The sequence below is a fragment of the Argiope bruennichi genome, chromosome 6, assembly GCF_947563725.1.
Source record: "Argiope bruennichi chromosome 6, qqArgBrue1.1, whole genome shotgun sequence".
Taxonomy (NCBI): domain Eukaryota; kingdom Metazoa; phylum Arthropoda; class Arachnida; order Araneae; family Araneidae; genus Argiope; species Argiope bruennichi.
In genome coordinates this window covers 22,841,619-22,864,554 of record NC_079156.1, presented here as the reverse complement: position 1 = coordinate 22,864,554, position 22,936 = coordinate 22,841,619, and the positions used below count along the sequence as shown (strand labels likewise).

Genomic DNA, 22,936 nt, shown 5'->3' with positions numbered 1-22,936 from the left:
CCGTGATGCTTCAAAATGACGATTGGCTTCTTGATGCATGTGATTGAACGGTGGCATTTTTTTTATATAATTTAATGGCAATCTCGCTGATTTACAAAATAAAGAAGCAGAATGTGCCACATTTTCAAATGAATAAATTGCCGTATTAGCGGAAGTACATAAAAACAATTTCTTCCATTAGCAAAACCTAAGTTCATTGCATGGAATATTTCAAACCATGTAATATCATTCAGAAATATATTCTGCTTGTAATAAGTATTATAAGGCATGAATGGTAGCTTATTATTGATGTCGTCCCAAGGTCACTGACACTGGCATGCAGTGGTTTGTTTTCTCTATAACATTTCCCTTTTGTGCTTCTAAACAGAAGGGGAAGGCCGGATTATAGAGAGGCCACTCCATTTACAGTTTGTTAAATCTCAAACCCTATTCCTTTTCGTTTATTTTTGATGAAAATTTTTTGGCGTTCAATTATGTCATTATTTTTGAAATCGATATATTTAAAGAAATAAAAAATCCATGCAGAAACATTTAACTTGCATCTTGAACAGAATTTAGTTTAAATCGCTAATAAAGAATATACTAATGTAACAAAATTTTATACCTTCAGCAAGTCGCACAATTTTTTTGCAGCTAATTCTATAATTGAGCACTAAATGGAGTAAACATTTAAGTGTCAAATAGAATGTTAGAAAGTACCTTCCGAAGGAAAATTGCCTTGGCGAGTCTATTACCAGTATGATTTATTTTGAATATAGAAAATTACCTGGTATTTTCACGTTTAACGCATGGGGAAAATGCCCATAAGAATATTGCTCGTTTTACATTAACGTGAAAAACATTGTTTGAATTTGGTATCAATTATAATTTTTACACTTCAGTTCTTATCACCGAATGTATTTTACCATCAAGAAGCTTTGCAAGTCTGACAATGGGGATAAATGTAGTCATTAACCCTCCCCCCCTCTTCTTTACGCCACTGACTATTACCATAGAATATATCGCTCAAATCCAATCCACTGCACACAGTAAATATATTCATCACATTTATTTGACAAGCGAAGATGTGAGAGCAGAGGTGGTCTGCCGAACGCTGTGAGATTCGTTTCCAGATTTCTGACTCTTTAGTGATTACTTATATGCTAATATATGTCATACAGATATTCTCAATGTAAATTATTAATTTTTCAGTTAGTAATCTCATTTCCCTGTAAGTTCAACTCAAAGTCACCATTTGTTTAAGTATTCTTTTCCCCTCTATCCAGTTATTACATCACCAAAAAATTGAATATAGTCATGTAGGATTCGACACCAATGTGATTCTCTCTGGAGAACCCTGGATGGTCTGTCGTCTCTTTCTTTTTATCTTCTTTCTTTCTTTTTTTCCCCCTTCCATCTTGTGCTCATCCAACTGGTTAGATAACTTAGTGTTATAGGCACCGGGGGCACAGGATGGCGTTATGTTATGTCACAGGAACGTCGTGTCGACTGAATCCCACGAAACGCACGAAGAACAACGAGTGACGAAGCGGAGTTCAGACGTCGAATCCAGGCGTTGATCAGAAGGGTGGAATCTCACAGCATTGTACATGCACAGTTCGGTAAATGCGTTAAAAATTCACTTTTTTATGTTTTGTTAGAATATGATTTCATTGTAAATGCTTGAACTAGAATTGTTAAGATTTTTGTAAATTTTTTTTTTCAATGTAAGATTTTTTTGTCAGTGTCGTAAAGTAGAATTTCTTACAACGAGGGTAACATGTCGCGTTTAAAATGATTACAATTATATGACAGAGGAAAATTTATCTACATTGTAGTTTATTGTAAATAAATTAGCCATACAATGTCATTTTTTTAAGGAGCGTTCGTATAAAGCCGGCCTTTTTAACCGCGTTGTAAGAAAGTTTGCATGCAGTTTTGCAATGAAAGAGCCAACAACAATATTGCCGACTTTGGATGCACTATTGAAAACTTAATTTTATTACATTTTCATGATAAACTGCGATATTTTATACATTAATTTAATAGCAACTCTAAATTTTTCGATATAGTTTAGGTCATTAGATCTTTGAGAGCTTAATTTTAAATAATGCAATTTGAAGTTAGTTTCTTATTGCAAAACTGCTTTAGGTGAAATTTTCAACAATGCGGTGGTGAAAGTATGTTAGAAGATGGCGTAGGTAAGTTCTATGAGGGCTTCTTATATTTTGTCTTGAGCCAGCCTGTTAGGTATTACAATTTTTATAATGCGCTCCTTTTGGTATCATTTGCATTCCCAAACATAATCAGTTAGGTAATTTGTTTTGCCTTCAGATGTTTTAAACTAAAATTTTTCAGTTAATTTTAATGAATTGAATTAAAATAAATTCCTAATGAATCTTTTTTTAAATTTCTTATTTTTCCTATTTGTAATAGACCCATAATTTCATGTATAAAAATGGGACTATTACGGTAATCTTAAGAAGCCCTAAGGTCTAAAATATGAATATTTACATAAAATTTTTCAAATACCAATATTGGGGAATAATTCCGTTAGTAAGTACAATTGCAATTTATAGATTGTCATTTATAGACTTAGAATTTTATTAACATATATTTTTGTTGAAGCGATTGTTTTGCGAAATGATTCATAGTCTTCAGAAGTGGCACATGTACAGAATACAGCTTTTTTAATTAAACTTGTTTAAAATTTTATAGTTAATAAATTGTTTCGAATGAAAATATCCATAATGTTCTACAAATACTATTTATTAAACAAAGATATTTTTGCGGTCCTGTTAAGTAGAATAGAGTTAATTTTCAGAAATATTATTTTGAGTATCAAAATTGAAATCCGACTTATGCTTAATTGCTCATTTCATCACATATAAATATCATTTGTTACTTAGAAATAGTATAACTTTTAAGGAAAAGATAAAGAATGCCCGAGTGGCTCCTACTTAGCTCCTAAATAATACAGTTGAGCACATTTGTTGATTCGTCCATTTTTATTGTTAGGAGAGAATTTTTTGGTACAGAAAATTTGTTACTAATCGGTAGGTTTAAAGTAAAAAACGTGTACTAAATTTTATTCATCTAGCTCATTGCAATTTTGAAATCTCTATTTACGAGCGTTTGGATACAGCCTTACCATCAACGATTTTTGTCTAAAAATCCACACATCTATCCACAAATTGTATCTTTTGGTGTATTTTTTTTTACTTTGTTAATAAATATACTAAAATAATAAAATACTAATCATGTTTATATATCCTAACAAAATAATCTTGGAAACCAATAGCCATTTTTTTAACATTTTATATGAAATTCTACGGCGATCCATGTGCTATGGGAAGAAAATTTACTTTTACAACTGAACTTAATAAGATCATGAACACCAAGCTCTTTTAACGTTAAAAGTATCAGCAATTCTCCAACGCATTAGAACTGCTTTGGAAAATTTTTATTTGACCTCTCACAGTAGATTTAGTAATAATTTCTTACCACGAGTATTACTTAGATTTTAATATGTTAACCCTTGCCATTTGTCTGTAAGGGAATGTTCAAAAATTGCACAGAATGTTGTTTACCTATGATTAATTTAAATTTACTTGGAAATTTGTTTTAGGATTTACAGTGAGATGATTTGTAGCAAATCTCTCATGCCACTCTAAAATGTTGATATATCTAAATTTTTACCTATTTTTGATTTATTAAGAAATTTGTCATGATTTTATATAATATAATTACAGATATGTTATGATTATTTTTATAATTTTTTTTTTCTTTTCCAAAAAGGAAACTCCGGGGAGCTGATGCTGCAAGTTACAAAGGTTATTTCAACCATTAGAGAATTAAGATTAACCCAAGAGCGCTCAATAAAAAGTATATCCAATAAATACACAGCCCTTTCATGGAAGACATCTTGCAACCGAAGATCTTTCTAAAATATTTATTGATATCACATCAATTCTGGAATCTTTCCATACTGTATGGTTGGAAGAACCTTTTTTCAGCTGCAAATGGAATGAAAATAGTTGGAAGGTAAATAAATTTTCATTTATTAATTGCAAAAGAAAGGAATTTTCAATTACTGATTGTTTCTCTTATACAATGGACTCTCCTATGACACATCTCTGTATAATCATGATCAATTAAAGCATTAAATAAATTTTGACTAGGTTGCATAAATCTCCAAAAAAAATTCTGTATTAAGCATAAGATTAGCAGTTTCATAATTTTTGTTTTGTTTAATAAAGCAAATTTATGTAGTCATAAATTAACACTAAAACTGACAGTTTATCGCATAGCAATAGGCGGAAATACAAATTCGAGGTCTGTTTGAACTTGATTACTGAGTTATGCTTAACTGGTATTCATTTCACCACATACTGACTTAATTTGTCATTTAAAAATCAGATGCCAGTTCAGGAAAAAGTAAAGAATGCATGAATATTTCCCCTGAATGCTCCATTTGATATGATCATGATGGAAGTTCTCATATCACCCCTCGTTTTAGGAGAGTCCATTTTATTTCTGTTATATAAAAATTATGAATGAAATTATTTGTAAACCAGCCATTTTAGTTTTACAAAGTATATTGAGAAGCGCAATTCTCGCATTGATTGTGTATTAATTTATTTATTAATTCATTTTATTGTGCTTATAATATTTACATTAATCTAAAGATTTAATGCAACGGGCCGCTTGACACTTTCAGTATCCCGGGGAAAACGCAGAGGAAATATGTGTGCTTATCTCTCTTAATATATAATAATTTTAACTCTTCCCCTCAACCTCAACAAAAAATCAGATTTCCATACCAGCATAAAGTTTTTCATGGAAATATGGTATGTGTTGCTCATGTTCTTTCATAACTCTTATAAGTATCAGTATTTGTATAAATCTGTGGAAAATTGATAATTTGAAAACATTCAAGTCCTATAACTTAATAGTATGTATAAAATATCCCTTTATCCGAATATTTATCTTAAAAAGGAAAATTTTTTCCTAAAAATAAAACAAAAAAAAATGAGCCCATCCTTCGAAACGAATCGGCATTGCGGACAGGAACAATCGATGAAACCGATTTTACATATACTAAAATATCGGTTTTGGAATGCTTAACAATTTTCTTTTTCTTTACCATTTCTCGATATCTCAATAACTTTCAAGAAATCATGCATGCTATTAAATTTTTGATAGAAACATTTTACCTTCTCTTACCTTTCAAAATTTACATTGCTTGTGTTTAATACACATTTCCAAAATAGCAGTTCAATACATCAGTGTATATAGTTAAAGATATGACTCAAATTTTAAACACTTTCGGTCAAAGGAGTGATCGCCAGTTGATTTGTAAATTTATGAGTATTTGAATGAAATAATTAGAAAACCCAACTGTTTTAAACAAAGGGAATTTGAAAGTGATCTAATCATCCTCACTGCTGATCTGTTTGAACATTAAATCTAATCAAGGGGAAGGAAAAGTTTCAAAATCAGTTTTCAGTTTTCTTCTCTGTTCTATGAAGTACAAAACTTGCCATCTTCTGTTATTATAAGAGAGAAAGGTGAAAGAAGAATTCCACCTCTGGCACATTACTGCTATGTCCTAGCTTTCAGCCAATCCTGTACTGTGTTAAAGTAATATTGAGCTCTTAGCACTCCTATATCAATTCTGAATTGTGCAAGATGAACAGTTTTCGCATTCCTGCTAGATAATGATTATTATATAAGCCTTACAATAGAAAAAAACTTCCACTTTAATTTTTAATAATTATAGAAAATTTGCAACTAATTTTGAGATATCCAAGTACCAAAAGGAAACTTTATATCCACATTTATATAATAATGTCGTTAATTTCGCTGTTCAAAGGGTTAAATAAATTAGTATTTTTGTGAGCCAACACTGTTTTGTCTTGAAGGAAATTAAGACACGTGTGTTATTGTATATGCTTCAAAGAGCTCTATAATGAAAACAGAGGTAACAAAAACTTAACAGTAAGACAGTTAAGTTTCAGGGATTTTATCAAGAGGATCAGCGCTTTGACGCAGTTGAGAAAATATTTGGATGCAGATTCTATTTAGGTAGAGCCAAATATTTGTATCATATTTTTAACTGTTTTTACTGTTTCGAATATAGAGCATATATACAAAGGAAAAGTACTGTATTGTCAAAAATTCGAATTCGACGTTTTGACGAATCGCCACATTCATCGGCTCTGAGCGCGAAAAACACATTTTTGGAATTGTTTCATGAACTTAATATCGCAAAAACTTTCAGCTAGACGGATGAAATTTGATACGCAGTTTTTACACCAAAGTAATGGTTTCTGTCTGATTTTGAACGGAATCTATTCGTAGAAAGTCTGTTAAAGATGGGTGCATATGTTAATTGGCGCTCTCAGGATCAGAAATTTGGGACATACATACCTTGGAGGGTAAAAATGTGCATTTGAGAGATTTTTTTAAAATATTTAATTAATTAAAACTTAAGTTGAATTTTGTCGTTTTTTCGCTATAAATTCCGAAAATACTATTGCACATTACCATTCCAATATGTATAAAAATACTTATTTAATAGGCATGCAAAATTTTTAAAAAATTTTGAAATTAATTTTTTTTTTTTAATTTTTAATAGTATATTACATCTGTTACTCTGAAGCTCAAACTGTTTTCCTTATTTCATCAACTATCTAATTACATGAATTTTTTGTTGTTGTTGTTGAAAGTGAAGGAAGAAATGTTCTTCTTTCACTTTCTAAAGGTTGCGGTGTTGTAACTTCACAAGATGGGTAACAAAGTGAAGTTACAATACCGCAAACTTTCGAAGATAGATTAATCGACATTTACATTTTTAATAACACCATGATGTCACGGGAGTGGCCCCCATTCGGTTCATATACACAATCAACAGAACTTAAGTAAGAGAATCAAGTAGGACGACTTTAACGTCTGGGAATTAAATGGAATCGCAATTATATATGAATGATTTGATTGAAATTTAAAATAATAAGTACTCTATCGCACTGGCTGGTCACCTGAGGCGACTAGTAAATAATTGCAAAACGAAAAGGGATGAATAAAATTTGATATATAGATGTAGCTTTGATCAAATTTTGAACCAAATTCATCTTGGGGTTGGCTGTTGGTTTCCCTCATTTTCAATTCTTGTAAATTCGATAACTCTAAAAAGCAGCGTTTTAGATAAATGAAATTCTGTACTCAGTTTTAGCATCTAAAATATGGAACTTTTCAAAAGAATTGAAACAAATCTGTCAAAGAGTAGACATCCGTTTGCACTTTTGCATCCATGTAAACACGATAAGTCAAATTTCAGTGATTTAAATAAAATTTCGTTATGTATTTATGTTACTAAAATTGTAATTCTGATTCAAATTTTGTTTGAATTAATTGGAAAAAATGTATATATGTTGCTTTAACTATACTATGAAACACAGATTTTTCATGTACAGATCTTCAAAAATAAAATTCTCAACAGTCGTGGTAATCAAAGCTTTACCGAGTTCCACAATTTTATGCAGGCAGGGTATAATATATCTACTTGAGAATAGGCCAGAAAGTTTGGGGAAGACCAACCTTAGGATTTAATTTTCTTAACCACTGATTTAGAGGCTTACTGAGACACTTTTCATTGATAATTAAGAATTTAATAATTTTTTGAGTGGGGTGCTTTTGGCAATAAGTCAGAAATTCAGTTTTAAAGTGGAGTTTTTCGCCAGTAAGTTTTGTATCTAATTGATAATTTTGGACATATAAAACGAATGACTTATTTTAATTATAAAAACAAACTAGAAAGATATTTGTTGCATAAATTCTTTTTTTTAATGGCAAATCGATTATATGTTGTGATGAGATGATTTTCAAGTTCATAACAGCAGATCGATATCCTCAGAAAAAAATAATTCTGAATAAATCATTCTAAAATTAGTATAATACGAGCATAGATTTAATAACTGCAGTGAATTTATTTCCAGTGAAAGATGCTAATTATAAAAATTTCAAAAAATGAATGTCGTGTAATTTGAAAATCTAAAATATATGATATCTTGCATGATAAATAACTTCTAAAAATAATTACTATTGCATAGAAAAAAAATAAAAATAGAATAAATAGATGTATTATATTTGTAAATATTGTTGTAAACAGCTTCATAAGATTGTAATTCGATCTAGGCGTACCGAAATTTGTAGAAAACATGCATCGATAAAGAGGCAAAAAAAAGTTTTTTTTCGCAAGTTTGTTGGATTCATGGTTAAAGCCTAATTTATAAACTTTTCATTTTTAAAATCTACACAAATTATGCAATTTTTTATAATCAGTGAAATTCCCCCTAACTTATTAGACTAAAATTGAAAAATCAATTTTTTGAATGCTGAGATATTTCCAGTTTTCTTTAAATGGTGTTAAGAATTAATACTAAATACTTCAGTTCATTACATCTTTTCATTTAATTTTTTTATTGCTCCAGTAGATCTAAAATTAATCAAAATCAAGAAATTGTCATTTGATTATTACAATTCTTTTTCTTAATTGCAGTGCATAAATGAAAAAGTAAAAAGTAAAACTGAAGGTGGTTGAGTAACTTCTGCGAGAGTTGATTCTAAACAAACTAAAACGACTTTAACCCTTTAAAGGGCCATTTTTTTTTCTGGTCATACTATGTTAAAATATTTTTAGGTTTGAAATTAGAATAAGAAAAGGGATTCATTTAGCTTATTAGATGAATTTAATTTGATTAATTAATTTGGTTGATTAATAATTAACAAATCAAGACACATTATTTTGTGTGAGATAAAGAACTGAAGCATCTAAGTTTGTTTTTCTAAAAAAAAAAAATAATCTGAACTTATGCCAACCTACATAATTTCATACAAAGATTGATAAATTTGGTGGGAAGCATACTTCCCACGGCCCTAGAAAGGGTCAACTCGGTATTTTTCACGCCTCAAGTCTGATATTCTCGCTAAAATAATTCCATATTTAAAAAAAAAAAATTCGGAAAGTGCTATAAAAAATTAAAGACGATATACAGATTACCACTTATTATGCTCCAGTATCTGATTTCTAAACTGGTAGAGACAGAGTTAGTGAATATATTTTTCTAAATGTTACGGAATTAAACTTTTTATATTTTCCCCCATCCAGTCATTCATATTTAGTAAAAAATATTGTTGATACTATAAAATTTCAAAGAATACACTCATTCTACGACTGGTTACTACTGATTAAGAAATGAGATGTTAAAGACCGCTGTTTGAGAAAAAATTTGCTACTAAATTAGGTGACTCGAGATAAGGTATCGTTTCCAAATTTAAATTATTCATTGTATTGCTATTTCAAAATGTTCCTTGAAATAAATTTGGAGGAAATTCCTACTGAAGGTAAACGCTTGAAACTCGATCGATTTTAATCAGGAAACAGTAAACTTTTCTTAGCGTATTGTTACGAATTCACTTCTTTGTCCGTAGGGGTTCTTTTAAGATTTGATGCAGAAATACAGTCCTTTAGTAGGAAACGACGACGTTTATTAACACAAAGGGCACGAGTACACAGAGACGACGATTATGTACCGCCGAGACGAACACACAGCAACAAACAGTAGCCCACAAGTAGTAATGGTCACAGCACACAAAGCGGCCTGGCAGAATTCAGGATGGGGTCCTCGGAGCTTTACACTACGGTCTCTGCAAACGGTTGAAATTCTCCACTGTCTCCTCGCTTTAGCTGTATCCAGCTGCCGACACACTACTACACGACTGGCTACTCCTCAAAGGACTCGATGCTGCTTACAAAATTAACAACAAGACTTGGCACACAGCCCAATTCAGCAATAGCTTGAGTTCCACGCAATGCAGCACTTCATCGGACTATTCCGCCTTTGCTTCGCTTCCTCTCAATGACTCTTCGATTCGAACTCCGATTCTGGTTCCATTCATTTCGGCTTGAGACTGCCGGCCTTTTATAGTTCCCGGGAGCCGAGAAGTTTCTGGTCCAATCAGGAGCATCTCAGTTCCTAATGGATGGATCGATAAAATTATCGAAGTTTCCAGTAATTTCTATTTTGTCGCCAAGATGAGATCATTGACGCGGCACCCGATTAGGGTTGATCGTAAAACGGTCTTTCTTACGATGAAAGTATTAGTGCTGGGAAGCAACATTACAAGTTTGTAACTATGTTATAGTGCATAAACGTTTGGTTATTTAAATGACTAATGGTACCTTATAGAAAAAGGATGGCCAATATGGCGGCAATGGTGGATGACGTGTTTTTCAAAGCTCTTGAAAAACATTGCAAGATTGTTGAATCAGCGCTTCTATCGAAAGGTAATAAGAACCAACAGGTGCGTGAAGAGGCCAGGCAAGCTTTGGGTGAGTTAAAATCTTCTATATATAAGAATTTTGAAAGAATAAAGGCAGCTAATTTTTGGAAGCTTGTAAACAAAGTTTGAGGGAAGCCATTACAAAGCCAACATATGCTAGTGTTGTGGCGCCATCTAAAGTTACGACAGATAAAGAAAAGTCTTCATTTTCTTCGAATTGCTGTCTAATTGTAGATTCAGAAAATTGCTCTTCTGATGATGTTAGGAAAATTATTAAATTAAAAATAAATCCATCAGAGTCTAAATTAGGTGTGTGTAACTCGAAAAATATTAGAGGAAATAAACTATTAGTAAACTGTTTTTCTGAAAATGATCGGAATCGACTTTTAACCGAACTTAAAGAAAAATCTCCGGAATTAAATACTTCTCTGCCTAAAAGGGGAATCCAGCCATCTTGGTTAAAAATGTGCCTAATGAAATTAATAATGAAGATCTCCTAAAAGTGATTTCCTAAAAGTGATTTCCTAAATTTCCTAAAAGTGAACAAAATCCTGAAATTGCTGTATCTGATGAAAGTTTGAGTCAGTGCAGAGTTACTTTACTTTAAAAAACTTCCAATATACGAGGCATGTTGTGATTGAAACGCTCCCCATGGTTCGTAAATGTATTCTACGACAAACAAGACTGAAAATCAATTGGAGTGTATGTGATGTTGACGATTTTCTTATCATCAATAGGTTTTTTAAGTGTCTTGGATACAACCATCGTGCTGACGAATGTAATAAACCAACAGTCTGGAGAACACAAAGGGAAAGATTGTTCGAATAGAGATGCAGTGGCTTGTATAAACTGCATCCGTTTCAATCATAAAACAAACAATATGCATAAAAAAGTCAATGTTAATCATAAACCCTTTTCTGAGTGCTGTTCTTGCCATATTTTTATAAAGAATACTCAATCTAGAATTAACTATGGTTAGGTCAGATAAACAAGTTCTAAAATGTGTGCAATTAAACCTTCATAAATCCAAATCTGCGACTCAGCAACTTATTTTAAATATGGAAGCAGATAATATTGACTGTGCGCTGGTTCAGGAACCTCATAGTTACATGAGTTCTCTTCCGGGTTATTCCAGTACTTACAGACTTTTTTATGATCCTAATTCAGACATTATTAAGGCAGCCATTATTGTTCGTTCACGTGATCTTTCAACTTTTCTTGATTATAAGAATACTGATTACAATATGGTCACTTTAGAAGTTGCCGCAGGCACAGATGTGTTTACTCTTTTCTCGTATTATTTTGAACCTTCAAAAAACATTGATTCGGATGTCCATAAAATTAGCCAAGTTTTTGTTGCAGGAATCTCAATCGACTGGTTTGGAGTATGGACTCCAATATCAAATCCGAATTATGGTTTAGTCCCTATTCAGATGCACGGGGTGATAAGCTGTGGGAATTTATTTCTGCCAACAATTTATTTATTATTAACGAAGACTGTGGGCCTACTTTTCGTGCATCTCAGGGTACAAGCTATATTGATGTTACAGTTACTCCTTGGTTCGGATCTACTCCAAGATATTTCGAGTTGGTGTCTTTCTGATAATGAACCCCTTTCTGATCATGTGATGATAGAATTCTAGTTTTGTCTTTCCACTGTCCTACAAGAAACATCAAGAGTTCCTTTTACAATATTCAATATAAAGAAAGCAAACTGGTGCCGTTTTCGGGAATTTTGTTCTTCTCGTATAATTCGTATATTTGATACTCTTAACAGTTGTACCGATTGTTCTTGCCTAAATACAGTTGTTGAGGAACTTGGTTCTGTTCTTTATCAGGCATGCTTGTACTCAATACCTATTAAGAAGTCTAGCAAACATAATGTCTCTTGGTGGTCAATCGAGATTGACTGTGCGAGAAAGAGGCTTAATGCCTTTAGGCGTAGATATCAGCGTTGTAGGAATCCAGCTGTTAGAGAGCTATATAAAGATAAATATTTTGAATACAGAAACGATTATAATCAAATGCTTACTGATGCTAAAACTGATTCTTGGAAGGAATTTCTTTTGACCATTGATGTTCAAAATGTGTGGAAAAAGGTCTATACATATGGTGTTAAAAGAGAATTCATGAAAAAAATTGAAATAACTGGTATTAATCTACGCACGGGAGAAACAACCACCTCTTTAGATGAGACGATAAATGCTGTGGTTCAGAAATCCTTTCCTTCTGATTCAGAGGAAAATGACAATCACTTACAGAAAGTGTATCGTCAGACAGCGCGTAATGCGTACTCTTCCCTTACTTATCCTTCCTTTTCTTGTGATGAAGTTAATACAGTTGTTTCTATGCTGAAGCCAAATAAATCACCTGGTCCGGATTCTATTTCAAATGAGATTATTAAACAGTTTCACTTAGCATTCCCTTCTTTTCTTCATAAACTTTTTAATGTTTGTCTAGATGTAGGTATTTTTCCACGCGCTTGGAAACTTGCCCAGGGGATTCTTATTCCCAAAATAAATGAATTTAGATTTCCCCATTAGGATAACCTTAGATGCATAAGCTTACTTCCGGCTCTTGGTAAATGCTTAGAGAAACTTTTTGTTAATAGGATATGCTGGTATCTGCGGCGCGGAGACTTTTTTTTTTTTTTTTTTTTTTTTTTTTTTTTGTGATCAGTATGGTTTTACCCCTCAAAAAAGTACTGAAGAGGCTCTTTTACGTTTGAATGAGATTATTCAGAGTGGTAAAAAGAAACATTTACACTCAATCCTGGTTTCTCTTGATATAAAAGGTGCTTTTGACAATGCATGGTGGCCTTGCATTCTGAATATCCTTGAAAAAGCGGACATTCCGATTAACATTTTTTCATTTGTTGCTGACTTTTTAAATGACAGAATACAAATGGTGGGGACGTTCTTGTAACATTCTCTCAATATAACCTACGTCTTGTATAATTTGCTCCATTTGTGAATGAGAATTAAATATTCATTTTAGGACAAAATCTTCTGTTTTCTGATTAGGTCCAAAGTTTGACATAAATCATTATTTTTTTATGGTGGTTGCATCTTAAATTACATGTATCTAATATATTTCATTTATAAGTTACGATTTAATAATAGTATAGTAGCCATTATATGAACTACTTAAACATTTTTAATGTGTAGAAATAAAATAAGTGGTTCTAATTTTTTTTAAAAAGCAGAATTTTTGTATTTTTTCATTAAAGTAATGTAATTTTTAAGAATTAAACTTTAATCTTGTAAAACAATGGGAGTGGTCTCTTAAACTTTCTTTCATACTCTTTAATAAAGGTAAATTTGTATTTAGACGCATCCCCCCCAGTCGATTGAAATCAAAATTTGACACAGCATACAACTGCAGTCACAAAACAACACACCGAATTGGATATATTTAAATCACATGTTTCTGAAAATACAAATAATGAAGCCTTCGTTGGATTTGTCTCAAATTTAGAATGATGTCTAATGTATAAAAGTTAAATTTGTGTACCGAATCTTATTTATCTAACTCTCTTCGTTTTGTAGTTACCGTGGTGACTTATATTTGAGCCGCTGGACAGACACATTTTCTCCATACGGATTTTGTTCAAAATTTGATAGAAATATGCAAATTGATGTAAAACTCGTATACCAAATTTCTTCGGTTTAGTATAAAGCATTTTTTTGAGTTATTTTTCATATATGGATAGACAGATAGACATTTTCCAATTTTTTTTTAACTTAGCGAGTCTAAAATATGGAGAATTGTCAAAATGTCGAGTCCGAATTTTTTGTCGATTAAAATACTTTCTATATACTTCACATACGAGAAAGTAAAACACTTCTTATATACTTTGTGATTAAATTATTCAGACGTTTTCGGATTTATTAAAACCTTTTCGAATTTCAGGAAAGCTGAACTAATTGCCTTTGCACATCAATTCTATAAGAAATATACTGACTTTATGTTTATTATAAAGATTCGAACACGAAGTAGTTAGGGGACCGGCTAGAATTCGAAGATAGATTTTTTTTTTTTAACACAGAAAGCAGATAATGAATTGAACATTTCAAAAATAATATTGCTTCCTAGTCTTAGTACTAACAATAAAGTTAAGCATGTATGTTTGGCACTGTGTACATTAAATTTGTCAAAATATATTATTAAATTTGATTTTATATCTATACTTATATTAAAGCTCAATGTGTGTGTGTGTGTGTGTGTGTGTGTGTGTGTGTGTGTGTGTGTGTGTTGGCGCTCTACAGGCCAGATCGTTTGACCTACAGCTACCAAATTTGGTACATGTATACCTTGGAGGTTGGGAATGTGCACATGGTGTTCCTTTTTTCGAATTTTTAATTAGAATTTTAATTATTAATTAAAAACTAACTTTCCCGCCAAAAAAATCTTCCATTTTCCCCACCGCCAACTTTTCCGCCAAAAAAATCTTCCATTTTCCCTACCGCCAAATGAGTAAGGCTTCAGTTTTTTTCTCTCCCAACAGTAATGAGGCTAGGGTAAACATTTTTCGGTGGATTATTTCAAACGATTCTGTTTATTTTCTTAATGCTTGATGTATTTAAAATTAAACATTGTTAATTAATCTATCTTTCAGATTCATTCTGAAGTACTTTTGAATTAAAATAAAACAGAATAAAGGAAATTAAAAATTTCTAATCCGCATAGCGTTACCCCAACTGGCGTAGAAAAAATCACGTATTTGCGTTACGTAACTGGCGAAGAAAATTCGAGCATTCTGTTCTTATTGTTGCCATGAAACCATTATCAATGGATGATTTAAATTATTTTTGGGTTAGTTGCATGCTTTAGTAAGTAAATTGTAGTTATGTTATATATTTTTTGTATATGCTTATAGTTTTAAGTACATCGTTTTTTAAGTAGTTTTTTTAAAACCTGTTTTCAACCGTTTATTTTAAACGATTCGTTTTATTTTCTTAATGTTTGATGCATTTAAATTTAAACATTGTTAATGAATCGATCTGCTCATAATGAATCTAAGAAAATTTTGTTGACAAACTCTTGAGCTATTACATAAATTAAAAAAGATATTCTTTAGTGCCCATAAAGTTTAAACGCTGAGTGACTCTATTTTCAGTAATTAGATTATTAAAAAAATGCTTTGTTTCAGTAAAAAATATTATTATATTAATTGACGATTCATTCTTTCCACTTTAATTTAAAGCATAAATTCTACGGGTGCTAACAGAAAATTAGAGAGATGACTGAAGGCCTTTATAATATTATGAATGAATTATATGATAATCAAAATTTGAAGTTTTAAAATATTTTGATGAAGAAGCTATTAAAGTAGGAATTGCATAAAATATTTAATTATTAAAATTTTAACGAACATTAAGATTGGCGAACCGGCTGGTCGCCAAAGGCGGCTAGTATATAATATAGAAAGATGGATATGTGCAACGCGGAGCTATTTGTTTGATATGTTAATTTATTAGAAATGAAGCTAAATTTTGGAATTTTTTCCACAATGAATTTTGAAAATATTATTGTACAAAAACGAAGTGTATGTCATTTTAAAGTTATAATATCAATTTCATAATAGCTCAAATTTTTCCTGAACGATGGAAATTTTTTCTAAAAATTTTAAATCTATTTCCAATTCATTGCCTTTCTATCTTCTAATTAAATTTTCATTGCTTCATTAAGTGTTTAATCACGTAATTTTTTTCATTTTCAGACCTTAAAGAAAAAGGATACGGTTTATTATCCATGTGGCTTTCTAGACGAATAAAAGAGTGGTTACACTCCATCGCACATTTTCGTTTCTAATAGCGCGTTGATATCATGGGATTAGTCTGGATTAAAAAATTTCATGCAGGCAATAAATAGAAGATACGTCTAGTAGTTAGAATTATAGGGCTTTAATATCTCACAAATCAAAGGAATAACGCTGAAACAAAGAAACAACTGAACCGAAAACAGATAATCACTACTTCCGGAGAACTCGCTGCTTAAACTATCGGTAGTGGTCTCCCCAAAACTTTCTCGCGTACTCTTTAATAATGTGTGCCATAATTTCAGTTCGGCATATCATATGTGAATGCCCTAAATACCGCTTTCTAAGAGTAAAATATTTCGGCAGTGATTATCCAAATTTGAAAGATATAATTGACGAACCTTTCCATATTAATGTTTTTTCATTTTTACTTGACATGAATTTCATGCATAATATCTAAAATTCTATTTTCACTTTGTTATTTTAACTTTATATCCCCTTACTGTAATGAGTATATTTTTTGTATTTTAAGTTAAATCGAGTTTGGCACAGCTTGGCCAGTATTGGACCTTGCGCCATAAAAAAAAAAACAATCAAATCAATATAACCTACATCGTGTATAATTTCATCCATTAGTGACGAGAATTAAGTATTTATTTTGGGACAAAACCTTCTTCCGTTTTCCGATTAGATCGAAAGTTTGACATAAATCATTATTTTTGTTATGGAGGTTGCATCCTCAATGACATGTATCTAGTATATTTCATTTATAAGTTGCCACTTAATTATAGTGTAGTAACATTTATATGAACTACTTAAGCATTTTTAATGTGTAGAAATAAAGAAGTGGTTCCAACAAAAAAATCCTGCTTTTTTTATATTTTCTTCATAAATATTTTTTCTCTATAAATATACTTTTTTATATTTAAAGTAATATAATTCTTAAGAGATTTAATGTCGTAAAACAATGGGAGTGGTTCCCCCCAATTCTTTAATAAAGGTGAATTTCTTTAGACACATTTCCCTCCCCCCAGTCGATTAATATGAAAATTTGACACGGAATACAACTGCAGCCAGAAAATAGCACACCAAATTTGATATATTTAAATCATTGCATTTACATGTTTCTGAAAATGCAGATAATGAAGCCTTCTTTGGATGTGACATAAAAGTTGACAGATGTCTTACTGCATAAACTTTAAATATGTGTACCGGATTTTATTTATCTTGCTCACTTCGTTCTGTAGTTATCTTGCTAATTTATGTACGAAATGACTTGCTCTGAAACGAATTTTGCTCAAAATTTGATAGCAATCTACAAATTAATGTAAAACATATAATCCAAATTTCATCATTTAATACAAAGCATTTTTGAGTTATTTTTCACAGATGGATAGATAGACATTTTCCAAAAATGTGTTCTTTGAAGTGAGCGAAGTCCGAAACGTGAAAATGTCTCAATCTGGAATCGGAATTTTTTGACGATTAAAATACTTTTTCTATACTTCGTATAAGAGAAAGCGAAACACTTCTTGTCTACTTCGTGATAAGAGTATCCAGTCGTTTTCGGATATATTAAAACATTTTATTCGAATTTTTATGAAGCTGAACTAATTACCTTTGCACATCAATTCTATAAGTAGTATACTGACTTTACGTTTATTGTAAAGATTCGAACGCGAAAGTAGTTAGGTGACCGGCTAAAATTCTATGATATAGATTTTTTTCCCTTTTTTTAACACAGAAAACAGTATTTTTTTTTAACACAAGAATTTTTCAGAAGAATTTCAGATTTCAAAAGTAGTATTGCTTCCTATTCCTAGTACTAATGCGTATTTGGCACTGTGTAGACTGAATTTGTTTGTCAAAATATATTATTAAATTTGATATATAATATAGGAAGATGGATATGTTCATCGCGGAGCGATTGGTTTGATATTTTAATTTATTAAAAATAAAGCTGAATTTTGGAATTTTTTCTACAATGAATTTTGAAAATATTAGTGCAAAAAAACGAAGTGTATGGCATTTTAAAGTTATAATATCAATTTAATAATAGCTCAGATGTATTTTCAATCTATTGCCTTTCTATCTTCTAATTAATTTTTCATTGCTTCATCAAGTATTTAATCGCATAATTTTTTTCATCTTCTGGCTTTAACCCTTTCTAGGATCGTGGGAAGTATGCTTCCACGAAATTTATCAATCTTTGTATGAAATTATGTAGGTTGACATAAGTTATGACAGATTTTTTTAGTAAGTCAGAAATTAGATGCTTCAGTTCTTTATCTCAGACAAAATGATGCGTCTTGATTTTTTACTTAATTATTAACCAAATTAATTAATTAATCAAATTAAATTTATCTAATAAGCTAAATGAATCCTTCTTATTCTAATTTCAAGCCTAAAAATATTTTAACATAATATGACTAGGAAAAAATGGCCCTTTAAAGGGTTAAAGAAAAAGGATACGGTTTATTATCCATGTGGCTTTCTAGACGAATAAAAGAGTGGTTACACTCCATCGCATATTTACGTTTTTAATAGCGGGTTGATATCATGGAAAGTTTCATGCAGGCAACAAATAGAACACAATTTAAGTAGTTACAATAATAGGATTTTAATGTTTGAAAAATCAAAGGAATAACGCAGCTAAACAGCTGAACCGAAATTGGATATAATCCCTACTTCCGGAGAACTCGCCGCTTAAACTATCGGGAGTGGTCTCCCCAAAACTTTTTAATAAATTGTCATGCCCTAATCGTCATTGGCGTGCAATAGTTACGAATTATTAACTTTTGGTGTGAATTTAGTATTTTTACTGAATCTCGTGTTGTTCTTGGTGAATTATTTTGCCATTAATCCCTGACATGCATGAATAGTCTCCAAAAATCGAGTTTGTATTTCAGACAAGTACTTCGCTAACGATTAGAACAAAAGTTTGACGCAAAACCGCACTTGTGTTCAGAATATCAAGTAACAGATTTAATATATTTAAGTCGCTGCGCTTTTGAATGATCGAATTTGCTTCTGAAAGTGAGGACCGACCGACAGACGGACAAGCCGTTTGCTAGATTTAGCACAAACTTTGATAAGTGTCATCACTACAGATATTAAATCTCTGTACCAAATTCTATTTATCTTGCACTCTCTGTTTTGTAATTATCGTGCCAACTTATATTAAAACAGTTGGACTTTCATTGAACAGATTTTATTCAAAATTTGGTAGAAAACTGCAAATTTGGTATAATGACCATATACCAAATTTCATTCGTCGAGCTGAAATCGCTTTTGAGTTACCTTTGTCATAGACAGACGGATGGACTGACATTTTCCAAAAATGTTTTTTTTTTCAAATTCAAGAAGGTCTAAAATGTGGAGATTCGTCAAAATCTCCGGTTCAATTTTTTTTTGGAGATTATTATACTTTCTCTGTACTACATATTCGAGAAAGTAAAAAAGCCGGCTAGTGATGAAAATACACTTGGTATTTCGTAAAAGTAGCCAATTTATTCGGAAAGATATAAAGGTTATTTTTTAATTTCACATTTTTCTCAAGTGTTTTTTTAATAAAATGCAGAATGTTTGAAAAAAGTTATAGCTTTATATTAACATGTAAAATGAATGCTGTACATATTCAATAACATTTTATTTTTATTTTTTGTTTGTAAATACATTTTAATTGTGTATGTGTGAAATACAGCATATTTGCCCTTTCAAAAATCAAATATATTGGGTAACTGTACAAAAACTGCAACTGAATACATTCGACATTCTGAAAAGATATTGCTGTTGCAGTGATCTAAATTTCATCTCTGTTCAGTTAAAAGACGGAACTTTTTCTGTAAAGTGATATTATTTAAACTTGAATCTTCGAATAAATCATCAGATTTTATACGAGGTTGGATATAAACTAAAAATGTCTTTATATTTACAAGTAACGGACTTGAGATAGTGTTTAAATTTGACTTAACATATTCATTTAAATTTGTGCAAAAAGTGAACTTCTAACATTATGCAACTTAATTTACGATATAATTAAAAGCACACGGGCTATTTGAAGTTTTAACTTGTGCGCTAATCACCCAAGCGCATCGACAATATTCTTTGCTTTGCTGTATGAGGAAGGAAGGAATCATGCCCATTAATTTTGGGAATGATTCTGCCGGGATTGAACGCCATTCTTCTAAAAGAAAATTGGAAACCCTAACACGGCCACAGGGCGTTGGAGTCGAAATCCAATTTGAAATTTTAATTCTTTATCTCGTGTTTTTAGGAATTTGAATGCATTGCACAGGATTTTGATCTAATTTCCATAAAATAATCTTGGGGTTGAACAGAATGTCGTATTCGACCTAAATCCTAAGGCCTAGCATCAGGGACAGAGGTTCCTAGTTTTCTTTTGCAAGAATAACATGCAGTGTTTGCTTTCAATCACATTATAATTCAAGTTATTTAGTTGGAAATCTATCGTTTCTGCAAATATTAATGGAATACATAATTAAATGTTTTGTTATTTGAGATCTTAAATTGCTGCACTTTGTATTATGTATTACAAATTAAGTATGAAGAGGCTTGTGTAATATATTTTGAATCTTAATTAGAATGCGATATTACTGTTCCAAATTCAAAGAATAACAATGTGTTTTAAAGCCCACCTTTTAACTGCTCTTGAGAGAAACTACATTCTTACTGCATTACGAGAATTTTAGTGGCATTCATATTGAATTTTTTTATAAGTTGCCCTATATATTTGCATTTGGAATGGTAAGAGGTAAATATGCAATAATTCACTCATGCGTAGTTAAAATTCCCTTTCTAAAATACTCATATCTTTGAATATTTATTGGGAAGATTCGTGAAATTAGGTATTCCACGAAATTAAATTTTAAAAAATTCTAAAAATAGTAGGAATTCAATCTAATGAATCCCTTCTGGGTACAGCTTATAAAAGTGAATAGATTTCAATATGAGATATTTAGGTGTATTATGAGCCACCAAAATTATTCTTTATTTCCTTCCATGTAGTTGAAAATATCCGTATAGTTATGAAATAAATATCAGTTGCAATTCCATGCTTGAATTTTTCTATATCGATCAAACAGTCTTATAGACGAAGTCTTTGACGCAATCCCAGATGAAAAACCTAAATGGGATAAAATATAGTAATCGGGGAGGCCACAGAAATGGATCTTAAAATGGATGGATGAACCAATCCATCTTAGGGAAATGTTAGTTGAGGCAATCACTCACAGATTTTGACATGCAATATCGTAGTGCTAATAACTTCGTTTTGAGATAGGGCGCTCCAAATATTAAACTTTGGAAAATCGTATTAAAGTTGAGCGGCAAGCGTGAAGCGTTTCACTGCTCCCCATTCGAATGTTGTGATGATTCACACAGCTCGATATTCGAAAAATGGATGAAATCAAAAGGAACAAAAATCCAAACATCGTATTCTCGCTTATATTTGATTATTTTTTAAAGTGTCTAGTATGTCCCGGACAACATTTTATGTAATTCACTCTAGATTATAATACGTTTTTATGCACATTTTGTAAGTTTGTATAATTTGGTTGAAAATTCTGCGTTTTATAATCCTAAAAGCTTATGAAAAATGTAGGATTTGAAAAAAATGTATTCCCCAATGTTTACGCTGTTTGCACGAAAATGCGTATAATCATGCCTCACAGCGTCTACCATTACTGAATGATCCGCTTCATTATCTGTTTTCTGTTAAATGGAGGGAATAAAATAATTTTCAATTACTGCTTGTTTCTCTAAATGCCGTATGGCGGAATCTTCATGCTAAAATGTGGGCATATTTGTACATCATTTATATAATCGTAATTTTAAGATAGTTCGTCCAGCCTTTATGGGGAAATTCGAAACAATTTGTAAATTCGAAAGGAACCAGATATTTTTGATCATGTATTTACAGTAAATGATATTTATCTAGTAATTATGTATAATTACCGATAATCGTTAATAATCGCCAATTTATTATATTAACCGTAATATTTAGTAAATAGTTGGGAAAGCAATGGATGAGTTAAAATCGTGTCTTTCTTGATTACTCTAAGATTACAGATAAGTTGAATATTTGGATTTTTAAAAACATTATGTTTCCCATCTGGCACACTGGTATAACTAAGATTACAGTCCTGAGCTGCGCATGCTCTGCATAGATCGAGCATCCCTCTAAGAAATAGTGGCTCTCGATTTCATCCATGGAGGGAAACAATAGAGGGCGCTACATTGATTAGATATCAGCGCTAATGAATAATTATTTAACAATACTTTGGTCCGGACATCTTTGAATTAGCTTGAATTATTAGCAAATTTAAAGATACAAGATTTACCATGACAAATCAGTATTGTAAACATTTAATTACGATTTCATCAGCAATGATTTTGTTAAGCATTGTATTAGCATAGCATTTAAAGGTCAAAAGGGTGGGGGCATATTTTTTTAGTTCATCATTTCGAAAAGAATAGACTTAGAGGAATGAAATTTGGTTTCCAGGAGTTTTTGATGTCATTTTAAAATTTAATGAATAAAATGGGTGTTTCCGTTGGAAATTTTAGTTTGTTCTTATTACAAAATATAGACTGGCCCTTGTGAAATTTTTAATTTCAAAATCTTTACATTAATTCCTTTCGAATAATTCCTTTAAAGAGAAAAAAAAACTTCGATGAACGAGACCAGAATGAAGACAGGTGGCTCCGTTATTTTTTCCGCGATTCCATGTTGGCACCGATTTGAACCATTTAGTTTGATCTTCATGAGATAACGTCGACAGAACAGTTATTAAAATCCGTTGCCCTTCGTTCGATCTGCTCATTTCTTGT

At 31.3% G+C, this 22,936-nt stretch overlaps 1 long non-coding RNA gene across 1 annotated transcript in view; it reads left to right on the top strand.

The window, feature by feature from the left end:
• Positions 1-4,017, top strand: part of LOC129972936 (uncharacterized) — a 40,115-nt gene extending 36,098 nt beyond the window's left edge. Inside the window, exon 3 of the long non-coding RNA XR_008784914.1 lies at positions 3,778-4,017. This is a non-coding gene — a long non-coding RNA (uncharacterized LOC129972936). The remainder of the gene's footprint in view (positions 1-3,777) is intronic.
• The last annotated feature ends 18,919 nt before the right edge of the window (positions 4,018-22,936 follow it).